The sequence below is a fragment of the Anas acuta genome, chromosome 1 (genome assembly GCF_963932015.1).
Source record: "Anas acuta chromosome 1, bAnaAcu1.1, whole genome shotgun sequence".
Classification (NCBI taxonomy): Eukaryota; Metazoa; Chordata; class Aves; order Anseriformes; family Anatidae; genus Anas; species Anas acuta.
In genome coordinates this window covers 53,979,331-53,994,247 of record NC_088979.1, presented here as the reverse complement: position 1 = coordinate 53,994,247, position 14,917 = coordinate 53,979,331, and the positions used below count along the sequence as shown (strand labels likewise).

The 14,917-nt window shown below is 40.8% G+C and overlaps 1 long non-coding RNA gene across 3 annotated transcripts; it reads right to left on the bottom strand.

The window, feature by feature from the left end:
- Positions 1-406: 406 nt before the first annotated feature.
- Positions 407-6,992, bottom strand: LOC137854156 (uncharacterized). Of its 3 annotated transcripts, none has more exons than XR_011094992.1 (4): positions 6,866-6,992; positions 5,246-5,426; positions 4,762-4,801; positions 407-1,615 (listed from the first exon to the last, which is right to left on the bottom strand). It is a non-coding gene; the product is annotated as an uncharacterized lncRNA (long non-coding RNA). The 3 variants fall into 3 exon arrangements; XR_011094989.1 differs by lacking the exon at positions 407-1,615 and adding an exon at positions 3,682-4,496; XR_011094990.1 differs by lacking the exon at positions 407-1,615 and adding an exon at positions 3,682-4,496 and having other exon boundaries at positions 6,775-6,906.
- Positions 6,993-14,917: the final 7,925 nt, after the last annotated feature.

Here is a 14,917-nt window from a genome sequence, read left to right as displayed (position 1 = left end):
TAAGAAGATTTTTTTTTTCCAATAAGCAAATGCTGATTTATTGAGACCAAAGCGTTTCTCAGAGAAGTCTGCATTATGACTATAGCACAGGGACCCCTCAGTTGAAGTTATCTCAGGTCAACTACCAAGAAGAATAAGAACATACTAACTGGAACAAATAAAATAAAAAATTTTGAAATGATCCCATTTCTTTATCTTTTTCACCATGTTTTATTTCTATGGTTCATCAGAGTTGAAATGGATTTTGAAATCCGTTTTCCATACCATTGACAAAGGTTCTTTCTTAAATGTCTTTCCTGGCACAATGATATTTATTGTTCCCCAAAATAGCATGAAGAGAAGAGAATATAAAATATCAAATCAGGGAACGGATAGTTGGGTAAAGAGGGAATTTAAGACAAGCAGACATTAAGCACATTCCTCTTACTTCAGGAGCGAGCCCTTTTCAAGGACAAGGGAAAACAAAATGTACAATTTAGCTTCATGGCGGTAGGTGTAACATTTTAATAGCTGGCAGGCTGCCTGTATCTGATGCACTTGTTCAAGTAGGCAGATGCCGGATTGGATAAATGGAAGGGCATCTGAGGACACAGAGTCTAGCTCCTCGCTGCATTTATTAGCACAATATCTCACCAACTGCAGAACGTGGGAAGAAAGTTCTCTGGATGTTAAGAGAGGCTTTATGCTGACAACCGAGGTAGAGGGTTTTGTGGTGATTAATGGAAGCTAAAATCATAGAATAACTGAAGCTATCCTATGTCAAACTCAAGTACAGTTCTTAACATTCACTAGGGTAAAAGCCTCTCTCCCCCCAAAATCATCTGACATTTAACTCACACAATTTACATTCTCATGCGGCTAATCTTGTCCTACCAAATTCTTTATTAGCAGGACATTTTAAAGATAGTTTTATATGCACAGCACTTTCATTTTTATACAGAAGTCAAACACATTTATTTTTTAAACTAGGCACGGTGAATAGCGTGGCTGATGAGAGACCTGCAAGTCTGTGTTGCCATGCTCCCTGTTACCCTGTAGCACCCAGCTGGTAAAGCTTGGCAATCAGCAAAACGACAACAAGAAAGCTCACCATTTTCAAGTGGAAAGATGTTAGACTTTCCTTTTTGTTTCGTATGTTTTAGGGCTGACGTTAACTTTCTTCTCACCCAAACCACTGGGGATATGTTTTTCCTTAAAAAAAAAAAAATAAATTAAAGACTCTCTATTTGCCTGGAAATGATTCCTCATACAGATTTAGTTGTGGGCATTTGAAAAGCTAACTTTTAAACAGGATGTATTCCTTTAGGTTTTGACGGTAGCACACCACATGTTTTAGGTAAGTATGCTGTTACTGTTAGTAAAAAGTACTGTAAGAGAAAAGCTCCAGCCATATAACCCGGTTCCTAAGGAACGATGCTCTGATTTGCAAAGCTGCAGAGCTTTCACGGGAATGAATTACACCCGTGGAGGGTGCAACGCCAGTCGCACCGGTACAAAACATGTCTTGGAAAGCGTATCCTCAAATATCTGTTGCTGCCACGAACAACGTCACAGGTGTCCATGAGTCAGCACTGCAGTTCGTGTTGTTTTAACGCAGAGACCAAACCAAGAACTTCTGCACGAAAATACCGCAACATGCATCTGCAGCTGCAACGTGTGCAGGGATCCTCCCGCCGGGTCCCAAAATGAGTTAATAAGAAAAAAAAAAAAAAGGTGTATTTGCCCATGCAGCCCTCCTTTTTTTTTTTTTTTTTTTTTTTTTTTATTTTTTTTTATTTTTTAGGGGGGTGTTTTGGGATGAGTAATGACTGCTCTCTGCTACTTGCCAGCAGAGGCTGGCAGCGCTATGGCAACCGGGCTGCTAAAAGGGCGGAGGGGAGAAGTCTCTTAGCAACGGGAAGCTTCAGAAAGGCAAACGCTGGTTGAAAGCACAGCATTAAAAAAAAATAAAAAAAATAAAAAAAAAATCAACGAAACCACCAAAAACACACCCCAAAACCAAACCCACAGTTGCCGTCGTCAGACAAGATGACACCATCGAAAGACAGATTGCAAGAGTTGAAGATTTAGAAAAAAAAATATCCAAAAAAACAAACTCAACAAGGCATGGCAAAGCCAATTCAAAAAAAAAATAAAAAATAAAAAAATAGCCAGGAGGGGCTCAGTGGGTGAAGCTCCCAGGCAAAGCCTCCCCCGGGCTGGTGGCACCTGGAGCCCACCAGCATCGGGGCCACTGCTCCTTAGGGAGGTGGAGGGAGCAGCACCTGTGTGGCCTTGATCCCATGGTTATTATTTATAACCCTTCTGCAGCACGATAAGGAATCTACAGGCAAGGAAAATAATAATAATAATAATAGGAAAGGTGCACCAATTTGGATTTTTAGTAATAATTCTCCAAAGATGTTTTTCCAGTGCTCCAGGCCCCCCTAGCACTTCATTAATAATGCAGTAAAATCCCAGCAACATTACATTAATCACGCCGGCGGGAACCCAGCCAGGCAGGCACCTCTTTTTCAGCCCTCCGTCCTCAGCCTTCTCTAAGCACTGTCTCAAACAGACGTCTTTCACTGCATGCTTGGAAAGTTGCCCAATTTGCGCTATTTTGGACTAACAAAGGGACAATTTCATCCAAAGACACAGAACCCCCACAGAGCGGCTGCCCTCCCCCTCTCTAGTGTAATGGGGGCTGGGTGTTTCTGCTGACCATAGCCTAGGCTGTAAAAAAAAAAAAAACAAACAAAAAAAACAAACATGAGAGACTAAGCTGGCCTACTCTTCCCTTTTAAGCCTACCTAGAGAGGGACAGGGAGTGAACACAGGTCTGCAAGTACCAGGAGCCTTGCAGACTGCCAAGTCCAGCAACTAAGCTGCTAGGTTCTGTCATAAGGTTTGCTTTTTTCTTCAATGGAGAGAAATGAATTTACTATTGGAAACGGCTGACCAAGCAAACAGCAAGATAGGCACTGGGAACTTGTCAGTGATGTCAAATGTCAGTGTAGACAAGTGAAAGCTAGGCTAGAAGGCAGATCTGGGTGACATAGTTTTATTCCAGCCAAGCAACCCCAACAGTGACCCAAGAAAAGATGTTCCCCGAGCTGCCCCTGTGCCGTGGTTGGCCACCATGGCCAATCCTGCCCTGATATCCACCTGCCCCTTCGCACGGGCAGCCAGCTCCCCATCTCTGTCCTCACCGCCTCCTGAGGGCTGAAGCCCTCCTTGCTGGACCAGTGTTTTTAGGGCTTATGATGTTACAGGATTTTGCGTTGGGTTTACCAGAGCCATTGTCTCCCCGGTAGATAATGCTGACTAAATTGATACTTTACAAAGACACAAAGGAGTCAGCTTGTGACTGATACACAATACTGGTTAACAAGGCACACACAATGGTGGTATTAGTGGGAGGAAAGAAAAGCTCAACTTTCTGTCAGTCATAGGTTCATTAGAAAGTAAAGAGTTGCTAGCAGGCAGAAAAGCCCTTTAGATGCATAAAAAATGGTACCAGTTCTAAAAAAAAATAAAAAAGTAAAAACTAATCTTGCTTTAATGCTGATGGAACTATCTCCAACTGTCTTCCCTCAAGTAGCTTTTTTAATAGAATTCTGAAATACTTACATTAAAAAATGACATCTGTGAAAATCCCCTTTTTCTTCATTAAAAATGCCCTCAAAACATCTTACATACACTTTGGCCAGAGATTGATACTGTCAACCTGACGCCTCCTGAGGAATCTCATACATTACTGTATAACATTAATGACCAATAAAAGCTTCTAGAATTATAAGCAAGAAATAATGTGAAGGGTACATTATCTTTTCCTTTTGTCTCTTCAGATTCTTTTCCAGAGTTCAAGGAGGTCTTACAGTCATTGGATGTGAGAAGGGATATATATCCAGTCGTACACACAGAAAACATAGAGATACGTGTTAACATATATGACAATCTAACAAATAAAATGAAGGTGATTCAGAAGTAGTTGATAAGTATTCAAGATTGAGCCTGAGTATGAAATGGTTTTAAATGAAAGAAATTGTGCCTAATTTTTGTAGACAGTTTGAAATTTTTTCTTGCAAAGAAGTTCAGTGATTCTTGGATTTAAAAGTCTGAGAGACATGTGGTGTGGCCAGCATGCCTAAATAGTGAGGTGTTTATTTAGTCCTTTTTTTTTTTTTTTTTTCTTTCAGACAGCTTTGCACTCATCTGATGAGCTGACAAAGCTTCCAGTGCAGACTGGGAGGCTTGTTCCTTTATTGCTGTGCAGCATTTTTAGCTGAGAAGTTGTACAAACCTTATTGCAATTCTGTTTATCTTGAAGCAGAATGGCAGAATGCAACCCATCTCCCTCACATGATCCTACATCTCAAACAGGCAAAGATTTTCACAGTCCTGTCCGTGGAATAAAGTACTGCACTCCACGTAGGATGTAAGAACTGTGGTATCACTACAAACATGGAGATTTGCTCCTCTCTACATGCTCATCCTTCCTCTTGACAAAGATCCTAAAGATATGGAAGTCCCAGTATTAAAAACATCTGTGTAAGACATACGAATGTTTTGAAATCATAGACGCTATCATTTACTGGGCTGCTGGCTGCCAGTGACACCAATAAACTACCAGGATTACTTTTGCCTTGATTTGGATGCCATATATTGCAGCAAGCAATGTATGTGTTGGTGAGGACAGGAAAATGAATCTGATTATCATGAAATGGTAACTTTGGGGAAGAAAGTAGTGATAGGGTCTAATTTTAACATAATACTTACCATGTGTTTTCTGTAACAGTGTTCTGCATTACACATGCCCCTAGAGGAGAAAGGAAAAAAATATTGAAAAAAGAAACAAGATATATGCAATTAAACATTGTCATAACAGATGCAACAGCAAGCTAAGATTGCTCAGGAAACCTGTCTTCTGGCCCTTACTAAATTCTGAGTATTTCACTTTGAAAGTTTAATGGTCGTTACCAGAAGTTTCTTGTACTTAAAAAAGCCTACTGATCCTACGTGCAGGCTATTATTATGGTTATCATCACTGGGAAATCCTGCAAAGACAAATGTGTTGCCCTAGTACCATCTAGTGGAGGGAATGCATGAGTGAGAATAAATGAGGATGCCGGCCTGCGAGTGATGGGGTCCTGCACCCCCAGAGCACCCACACTGCTCCTTGGGCTTTCCTCGCCCTCCTCCTGTGCCCATTTCACCAACGCCCTCTCTGTTGCTGCAGTCAGATACATTGCTGGGCACTCACCCTGTAAATGAATGCAGGAGTTGCAGAAAGAAGAAGTTACAGGAGGTGGGAGCCAAGCCCAGAAGGTCAGTGTCAGGTGCTTGGGGAAAACATGCAAGTCAGAGAAATAGTTGTCTTCAAGCTGCACACAGACTTCTTTAAGGCTTTCTCTCCCTCAGTCCCACAGAGATTAGTAAAATACCTATGATGAAACAACTTCTAGTAATACAGACCATCCATCTTAAGAGCATTTTGCAATTTTGCCTTGTTTTCTGAAGAAATTTATAGGCAAACCACACATCAGTGCTGCCACCTGTTTCTTGTTTGACAGCAACCATCTGGACAGCAAATACTCTAAAGCCAAGAAAGTCATTGCAGTCTGCAAGGCAAGACAGAGAGCTGTAATTTAGATGCCCAAATGTCAGCCACAATATGAAGAATTATGTGCAGCCCAAGGGAGGGATGCATAAAATGGAAAGCATGCCTATGGCAATAAGCCTTGCATTAGAGGAAATAATGATTAAATATGCAATGTATGGGCTTGAATGACCTCCTGTGCACCCTGTTTCTGTTTGGAGTGGTCTCTAGACAACAGAGAAATCCTTTGCAGAGATTCAGACGACTTCTTTCACACACCCCAGACAGCAGTGAAGTAAATAGTCCACATACACGGCTTGACTTCAGCTGAATTCTGGCCCCTGTCTGCTAATCCTACTCTCTCCTTTCCCTAATCTTCCTCCTTAGTGTCCCATTAGTCTTGCTGTTATCTTCTCCTCCTTATTCCCTTCTACCCATCTCTTAGTTTATTTGGTTCCCATTTTATTTTAGTAACAATTAAAAAAAAAAAAAAAAAAAAAAAAACAACATAAAAACAACAAAACAACACACAAAACCAAAAACAAAACAGAAAGAGCACTAGGAGAATTAAGGTCTGTATCTCATTGTAACATTGCAATGATCTGTACAACTAAGAATAAAATTCAATAGACAGTACAGGGCAGTAAGGCAAGAATAGGGAAAACATTGGAAATTGAAGCATATAATTTGCTTTTGGAAGGTGGATCACTGAGACAGGCAGATAAAAAAGAAATGATTTTTAGTGCTGCTTGACTAGCTGGCAATCCTCCCATCTCCAGCCCCAGTGCTAATTTTTAAACTATGCAAAGTGTCTCCTGGGGCCACAGAGCTTATCTGGAAATGAGACCCAGGGGAGGGAGGACAGGCTTTAATGATGGGCAATAAGCACAAGAGAAGTGCCTCAAGGTAGCAAACAAGCAACCCCTTATTAGCATTTTGTAAGTTCCTTATAATAGCAATGACCACATGGCTGCGATCGAGAGAACAATTACCAGTGACAAAAAGAGGAGAGAATTGCTATCAGACAACAAGGTAACTGTTTGCTATAGCCTTGGCCCATAGCCATAGCACATACAAATTATGATTAGTAAGACAGATCCAAGATATTTTGGAACCAAACTTGTGTATCTGATGAGTTCATCAGATGGAGCAGAAGGTCTTATTTAATTCTCCCAATGGCCACTCTGCCTCACCCCCTCTTCAAGGCTGTCTCCGACACAAACTGCCCCATGTATCATGAAGGGCCTGAGAGGAACCCCACACCAGCAATTTTACCCCACAAACCAGCAATTTTAAGTACTGTTGTCCTTCTGCTGGTGTACGTGATAGCTCCAAGTAGAGAAGTTAACCTGGAGACCCTGCCCCGCAGATCTGAAGTAACTCTTACTCCCACCTGTCTCAGCTGAAGTGATCACACCTGTGATAGTGAATGAGAAGGCCTTCTTCAGGGTCCTTCAGGTACTAGTTCCCTGCACCTCTAAGCTTGTTTTCTCCCTAATGTCAGCTCCAGGAGTCTGTTCTCTGTCTCTGCTCAGCTAATTACCTTTGAACTGTCTCCACTGTGTTGGTTTACTTCACCTCAGGTTCTCCAGACTGAACCAACTTATGCTCTCTTTAGAGGAGGACGGGGTGTGGGAAGCCCCAGGCACAGCATAAATCATCAGGAACAGTCATAACAGAAGTTCCTTTGCTTTTTCTCTTTTTGTTGACTACTGCCTTTGTGTATTTCAGCAGATGTTAGTATCTTGACAGTATTTTCTTCACAGCTGCAGCCTATACCCCACCCTGCTGAGACAGGCAGCCCTACCTGATACTTGGAGTCATTCAGAGGACTTTAACTGGGCCTCCACCTCCTTCAGCAAGAAGGGGCTATATGCCTTCAGCAGCCAGCCACCTGGTAGAGGACCTGCAGGGACAAGCCCAATTCCAATGTCCCTTGCAGTGTCTTGGTAGTCTGTGGAGATGCTCAAAAACTGGTGTGGTTATCGTGTGGTTATCTAGACCCTCAAGCTGAGCCTGCAGGAGAAGGGAAGGAGGACATTCAAGTAAACAGAGGCAAAGGGAGGAGGTAGAGAACAGGAAGAGCCCATCTGTCTCTGCCATGTGATGAGTCCCATGTCACTTCCCTGCTGTGTCGGTAGGCTGCACTGCCAAGTGAGTGGAGAGCCTTATGCTATTTCCAGTGCCTTGCTGGGAAAAGGAGAGGACATTTGAGATCAATAATAGAGCTTTGGCTAGGTTTGCTGAATGACTGCTGGTATGTGCCATGCTGCACATTGGCAAGGTCTGGGAATGCTACCGAATGAGCTCTGCTCACTAGGAGTTGTCTTTACTGGTCTGGAGCTGGCCGTAGTGTCCTGCACAAGACGTTTGCTTTCATCTCCTAACATGAGTGACTGAATGCAGCAGGTGGAAAACATAATGTTCCTGCAGGAACTTCAAGTCAGGGAGCCCTGCACAGGTTTAGAAGGTTTCTCCCCTGCCGCTGTCCATCTGTCCTGAGAGGGGCACAGTGCCTTTCTTGTCCCAGACTGCATGCAGGAGTCTCCGCAGTCAAACCAGTTTCCTTAGGATCCTGTCCTGCAAGCACCACATCTGACCAGAAAGGCTCTCTCTGTTTGCAAGTGCCATGTTTGAACGTGAAAGACTACATGTCATGCAATGCCATCCCCTTGCCCTACAGAGACTGCAGGGTGTTTAGGCTTTCCCACTTAGTGCTCTCAGCTAATTTTGCCCCTTCTTAAGCTCCTTGGACACCGAAATACAGACTAAGTCTGTAATAACATAATCCTACTATTCTTCATACAGCTCAAGCTTAGGAAATCATTGTCAAACTCAGCCATCTTTCACACTCCCAGAAGAATAAGGTTCAGCATTTCTGAAGAATAACTTCATGTTGGTTTAGATCCATGACCTGCATCAATAAATACATTCAAGGCCAAGAACACATGTATAGAGGTGCAGTTATTATATCTTCAATTTTCTTGTATATTTAAGGAGACTGTAGTTTTTGTTGTTGTGTTGTTTTTTTCTATCTAGAAAAGTTATAATGTGGTGTGCATATAGCTATGATATAGATGGAGTATTAGGAATTACCAGAAAGACCAAATTTACTAGACATTTCAGGAGCTCTTAAATGGAAATATTAAATCAAACTTCATGGTTCTCTGTATAGCATGAGAGCCAAAGTGAATACATGAAATTAATTCATAAGAGTAGAGCCAGAGGAATTTGGCCAAACACCTATTTACCTTAAGAGTTAAAAAAACTCAGTGGTGCTAAGGGAAGATATCAGATTCATCTCATGAAATGCTCGTAGTCAATAGTAAAAATCTACTCAGTTAAATAGATGACATCTGTGTATTTTGGCATTTGGCAGCATCAACAGTTTTTGATATATATGGAGTCAGGAACAACATTTAAAATTGCAAAGCTTCCAGAAATCACAAAAGGGAATAAAAGAGAGTATGAGTTCATGTGTTTCAGCAACTCATATTTCATATTTGCAAATCAAACTTTCTGTGACTTTATGACATAAACAAGAAGAGTAACTAAATTATGATAGATTTTTATGACAGATTTTTAAATAGATTGTTTATTTATTCATTTATGTATTTGTTTATTTATTTTGTCATTGACAAGGATTAGGGAAAGAAATGGGAGAAAATGGATGCAAGAGGTGCGGTGCCAGAATATAGCCCAACAGAGAGCTGTGATATGCATCTGGCCTGCCACAGGTTTGCCTGAGTCTGGGTTATCTCTGTTACAACTGTACAGCAGCATTGTAACATAAATAAATAAATAAATCTTTCATCATAGTTGTTCGCTTTTGAAATGTGAACTTTTAGTAACTTGATTCACTCGTGAATCGAATATGAGTTGGTCTGATCTATGTTATGGAACACTCATCTAACTTACATGCCCACTTAAACATTCCCTACCTTACTTGAGGTAGGTTTAATTGACTTCCCTTATTTATTTTTAAATTCCTTTTGCTAAATGGAAACAAAGAAAAACTCTATTTTGAGGCAGATTTGTTTGGAAAAAAAAAAATAATGAGGCAGTGGTATGGAGTATCATTTCTGTAAGGCAGATCATATTGGAAGATGGTACTATTTACAGCCTTAACTAATGCAAAATGCTATTCCAAACACTGCTGAAGTGCAGTGGGTTTTCAGAGGAAGTCTGGTAACTATTTATACAGATCTAGCAACAATATGTAATCATTTTATACTTGTCAGAGAGCCAAGGGAATCCCACCAGTGTTTGAAACTGCAGGAGGAACATGCCTATTCCCTGTCTCAACTGAATTTGATCCAGAACACTGAAGTCAATGCAGCTACTCCGTGAGGAAAAATCTAGGCTTTGAAATAAAGAGAAGTCAGGAATTTGGATTTTCTTGCTCTCCGGCTGATTGCTCTCCAAGAGCACTGTACCTTTTCTAAAATCCACATGTGGGACCCAAAAAGTGACAATGCCTAAAACCTGCATACATCTCAACACTGTCTGAATCGCTAGATGCTTCTTTCCTTTGGGCTGGTAGTGGTTTTGTTGGCAATGCACAGCAGCAGGCCCAGCCGTGATCAAACGGGAGGTGCAGAGCACTAGAGATCGGGTTGCATTAAGTGATGAAAGCAGAGGCATGCTACATCAGCAGATACTAATGGATAGGGGCACAGCCTTCTCACATCCCCCCATCCCCCTAACCTCCTGGGAACATCGTTTACTGGCCATGAGTTACTAATCATTTTCTAACCAACATTCAGTTTATGAAACAATTTCATACTGTTGCCAATACTGGCCTCTATGACATGGATCAGAGATCTCTGGGCTTTATTTTTAATGGTAGACAAAAAAAAAAATAAAAATATAACCAATAGGTATCTTTTTAGATAATTAATAATTGCAAAAAGGGGGTAATCTTCTGGTAATACTCAGCTAGCCCTTTCCAGCCCACGAGTACAGTTTCAAAATGGTCTTGCTGGCTTTGGGGCTTGCTGTTTGTCTTGGCTGTCAGCTGCATCCTGGTACCCCGGGTCCATTGGAAAGTGCTGCTTGCTTTAAGTGCTGGTCCCTGTCATTGTCTGCAATCCCAAGAAGTGGGCTGGCAAGCTGTGCATCTCTCATTTGGAGGGGAATTTGGCATGTCTGAATGAGGCTGACCCATCTGAACGCCTACTGCTCTTCATGCAGCCAAAACGATTATTTTACATCCATCTCCTTTTCACTTAAAGCACAAGGTCAGCAGATCCCTACTTATTTTAGAGGCAAGAGGGCTGCTGCAAGCAGCTGATCTTCCTGTAGGGCTGGAAGCTGCCAGCTAGCTCCCTTTACCAGCTTTTTGCAAGGTATGCAATGAAGCCAAACAGCATGGACATCATGTCTCTTTGGGTGTCGTTTTGCTACCCAGGTCCATCAAAGGGCTTTCAGCTGCAGACTTAGGTATCATCTTTAGATGATTTAAGTATTACGTTGGAATCTTTAAGTGAGGAAAAATTGAGTATGGCTTGCATAAGCAAAAACATAGGGACAATGTTTTTTGGCATGCCGATCTCTGTACTATCTCATTCTAGACTGTTTTACAAAGAATGACCACTGAAAAAAGCTACGTTGGCTAAAACTTTGCCAGTGAACACTCCTGTTGAATTTCTCCTACTGCCCTTCACTGTTCATACTTAGCAAGGATGATTTTACCTAAAATGATTTGACCTGAAATGTGACAACTGAACTGGCAATTAACAATTAGATGAATAAAGTCCATGTGGCAACTAGAGATTTCTGTTCAACAGGAACCAAATCACTACCCTGGTTCTCACTAACAGTCCTGATACAAATACCAAATGTCCTAAACCTTTCTCTCTGAGTTGGGAAAGTACTTCACTTTCTACCCCCCACCCCACACCAGATTTCAATGTTTAATGGTTTTGACAGCTTTGATTTTTCAAGGCCAGCAGTAGTATGCTTTATTTCTCTTTTTGTGCAGCTTTTAAACTTAAAGAGAACATTTAAGTAAGTGCGTGGCTGACAGTTGCACCCAGTCAGGGTTGCCTTAAAGGGATGAAACACATAGAGGAATCCCAGGCAATGTCTGGTACCCATTTATTCCTTAATTCCACAATGCAAGTCTGTCTCAGATATGTACCTGGATGTGCACAGATGCTTGTTGACAACCACAAGCTGGTTGACAGTATTCAAAGCACCACAGAAAACTTTAAGAAAAATACAGTACCGATTTTCAGTATTTTCTGAGGAAAAGACTGGATCTGCAGATGAAATTAGGCACTAGAGTGTTCTGTGTTCATCTGAATAGCCAACATAAAATGTTTTAATGTTCATTGCAGATGAAGTGGTATCCAGGCTGCTATTATACCATATAGTCACCAAGGAAGTGACTGGCTTCATTTTACAAGGACTGTGTGCAAGTTGTAATATCACAAATGACGCATCAAAAGAGCCTGCAATGAAAGCCTGATTAATGACAACTCTTTGTTAATAGCAAAAAAATATCTTCCTGCTTTGCACTGAGCAAGGTTGGAAAGTCATGCATGGACAATCCTTCCAAAAGTCTGCAGAGATCAGATTTAGGAAGCAAATTATAAAAAAGATTTTACAAACTACCATGTGAAAATATTGACTGCCATAAATCTCTTCCAACACCCAGTGTTGCATACCTGCAATGAATAAATTGCATAGTCATTCATGGGCTTGGAGCTGATGTTGTAAAAATGAGTAATGACATAGTAGCTGTGCTATACTTTATATACGATAATGAAACATTAATCTTGGGAAAAATGATCCTTCAAATCTGTAAGCTTTGAAGAAACCCTGCATGCACTGCATTTTTTTTTTCTTATATTGAATTTACTAAAAAGTCAGTTGGACACTGCAATGGCACGGGGACAGACAAAACAATTTCCCTTCTGCCAGCTGAAAGGGTTTTATGGGGACATCGCATATATGAGCTGCTTAGTTGAACACTTGGCACTAATGCCAGTTTTAGGTGCATAGAGAGAGTGTGGCTGTTCTTTTTCATGATGTCTGGATAACTTTCATGAAAGAGACACTCCACAAACAACTATCACGTACAGCATTTAGTATGTAAAATGCTATTTCAGCAGTTAATTTAAACGTGATGTGGTGTCCTACAAATTCAAATGGCTGTTTCTGGTTTCTGCAAAGGATCTTTGTCAGAATATAAATTATAATGTATCATACAATATATTTTAATACGATAGTTGGTATTCATTGTTCTTCTAAAAACTATCATGCCCCACCAACACTGTTGTAAAAGCTTCATTACCTTTGAGGTTTGTCAGCCTTTTAAGGTCACCTCTCTTTAAATCTGAACATGGTTGCTCACATTCAAGTCTTCCTGCCAGGAGGACTCCATTCATTAACTTGCACTTATATGGATGGCTATTTTACTGTTTCTTTAACTGAACTTTTATGTTGGCTGCCCGCTGCGTACTGAGTGCTGTGAGCATTTCAGAAAGTAGGTGCATGCTGTGAAGGCAGCCCTCCCTGTAAATAATGTTCCAATTAATACGATAATTATACAGCACTGCAGTATTTTATTGGTGTGCTCTGTTACTGCAGTGTTGGTCATAGCACAGTAGTTAAGATAGCATCAACGTTTGCTTGCAAGCCCTTGCCTCCAGAAGCTCAGAAATTCATACCACTCTGAAAACTTGACATAGCAAAGAAGCAGAAAGTCGTGTTATTATTTTTTTTTACAGTGCTTTTATAGAAAATGGTTTATAGATTATTTGAGTAAAATTAAAATGAGAAGAGGAGATTTGTTTTAGAGTCTTTTTATATGAAATACTTTCTACTTTATGAGTAGTAAGAGTGAAAACAGAACAGGAATGTATCTTCAGTTACATTTTAAAAGTTTACTATAACTCTCCAAAGGCATTTTAAGCTGAAATTTCACAGGTCATTAGTCTGTTATATAAATGGGTCCTGGAACCACTGTAGAAGGAAGTGTGTAAAGTCCAGACACAACCCGTAAAGACCTGGACAGGAATTAGCTGCCTGACACAGAAGATCCTGCACACCCCCTGCTGCAGTGTTATGTACCCCTGAGGTACAGGCACTTTAATTTTCTAGTGTAAGATTCCCCAGGAGCCTAGGTTTGTGCTTCTGGGCCCAGATACTGTTTCTGCCTCAACAACTTGGTACCTACCTTGTGTCTTATCCCAAAAGAGCTGTAGGAGGTGATGAGTCCTTTGCCCTCTGGGCTCTGATGCTGTAAGAAAGGCTCAGACTGTGCCCTCCCATGCAATAGTGCACAAAGGGCTAACAAAATCTGCTTTCTTTTGCAATATACAAGGAGAAGATAATGTCTTTTTCCAATAAGACAGCTTTCTACTAAAATCATTAGAAAGCTAATGGAAGAGGGAGGACAGCCAGGGTGAGGCCAAGAAATAAATGGAAAAAGAAAGCAGAAAGGACAGGCCTTACAGCCCAGTAGCTAAACCTCTGTCACATGGAGGTGACAATCCTGTGTCTCTGCGTAAAATACAGAGACGGTTTTCCATCACATTTCTCTGTAAGTAAGCTAATATATGCATGTGTATAATTAATTAAAATGTTGTGAGAAGCCTATCATGTATATTTTAGATGTAATCAACATTAAAATTACTATTTTAAGTAGTATCAGCATCATTTTACCATGCTTCTGCTGCAATTTAACCAGTCATTATGAATGGTTTAATTCTGTAGGATGCAGAATGTCTCTTTGCTGTGTTTGCACAAATTCCAGAGCGATGGAGGTTTAATACTTGGTAGGGATCCTTCAGCTCTGTGACAATATTTAATAAGTATCAGTTTCGCTTGTCTTGTGCACACGTGATTATGCATTTTTCAGATTATCAGTTTCAAAATCCTGCTCCTTTGTGCCCTTATCAGCTCTCACAGAGTTATTGCAGGTTATTTACCATGGCTTAGGTTTTTACAGTATGAAGTACAGAATACAAACTTCAGGGGCTTTTCTAATCTACTAGATGTAAAATCCACTGGAGAAAAAAACTCTGCTCCATTTACCTGATAAGGTGAAGCTGTTTTTAAGCTGACCATCAGCTGAATGACATGAATTTGTGCTACTGTTGCCAAAGGATGGGAAAAAAAAAAAAAGTTCTTGTGCCTGCATTCATTTTTTTAGGAGCACTCCAAGGGCGTTTACTACAAACAAACTATGACTGTCACTGCAAATTCAATTGGCCTTACTTCACTTGTGTGAGTTTGGGGGTCCACAGCCAAGCTGGGTATCCAGTCTCCCATTACAGCCCAAACTGGCCCAGTTAGTGGTGTTTTAAGCTCAAAATTAAACACTTT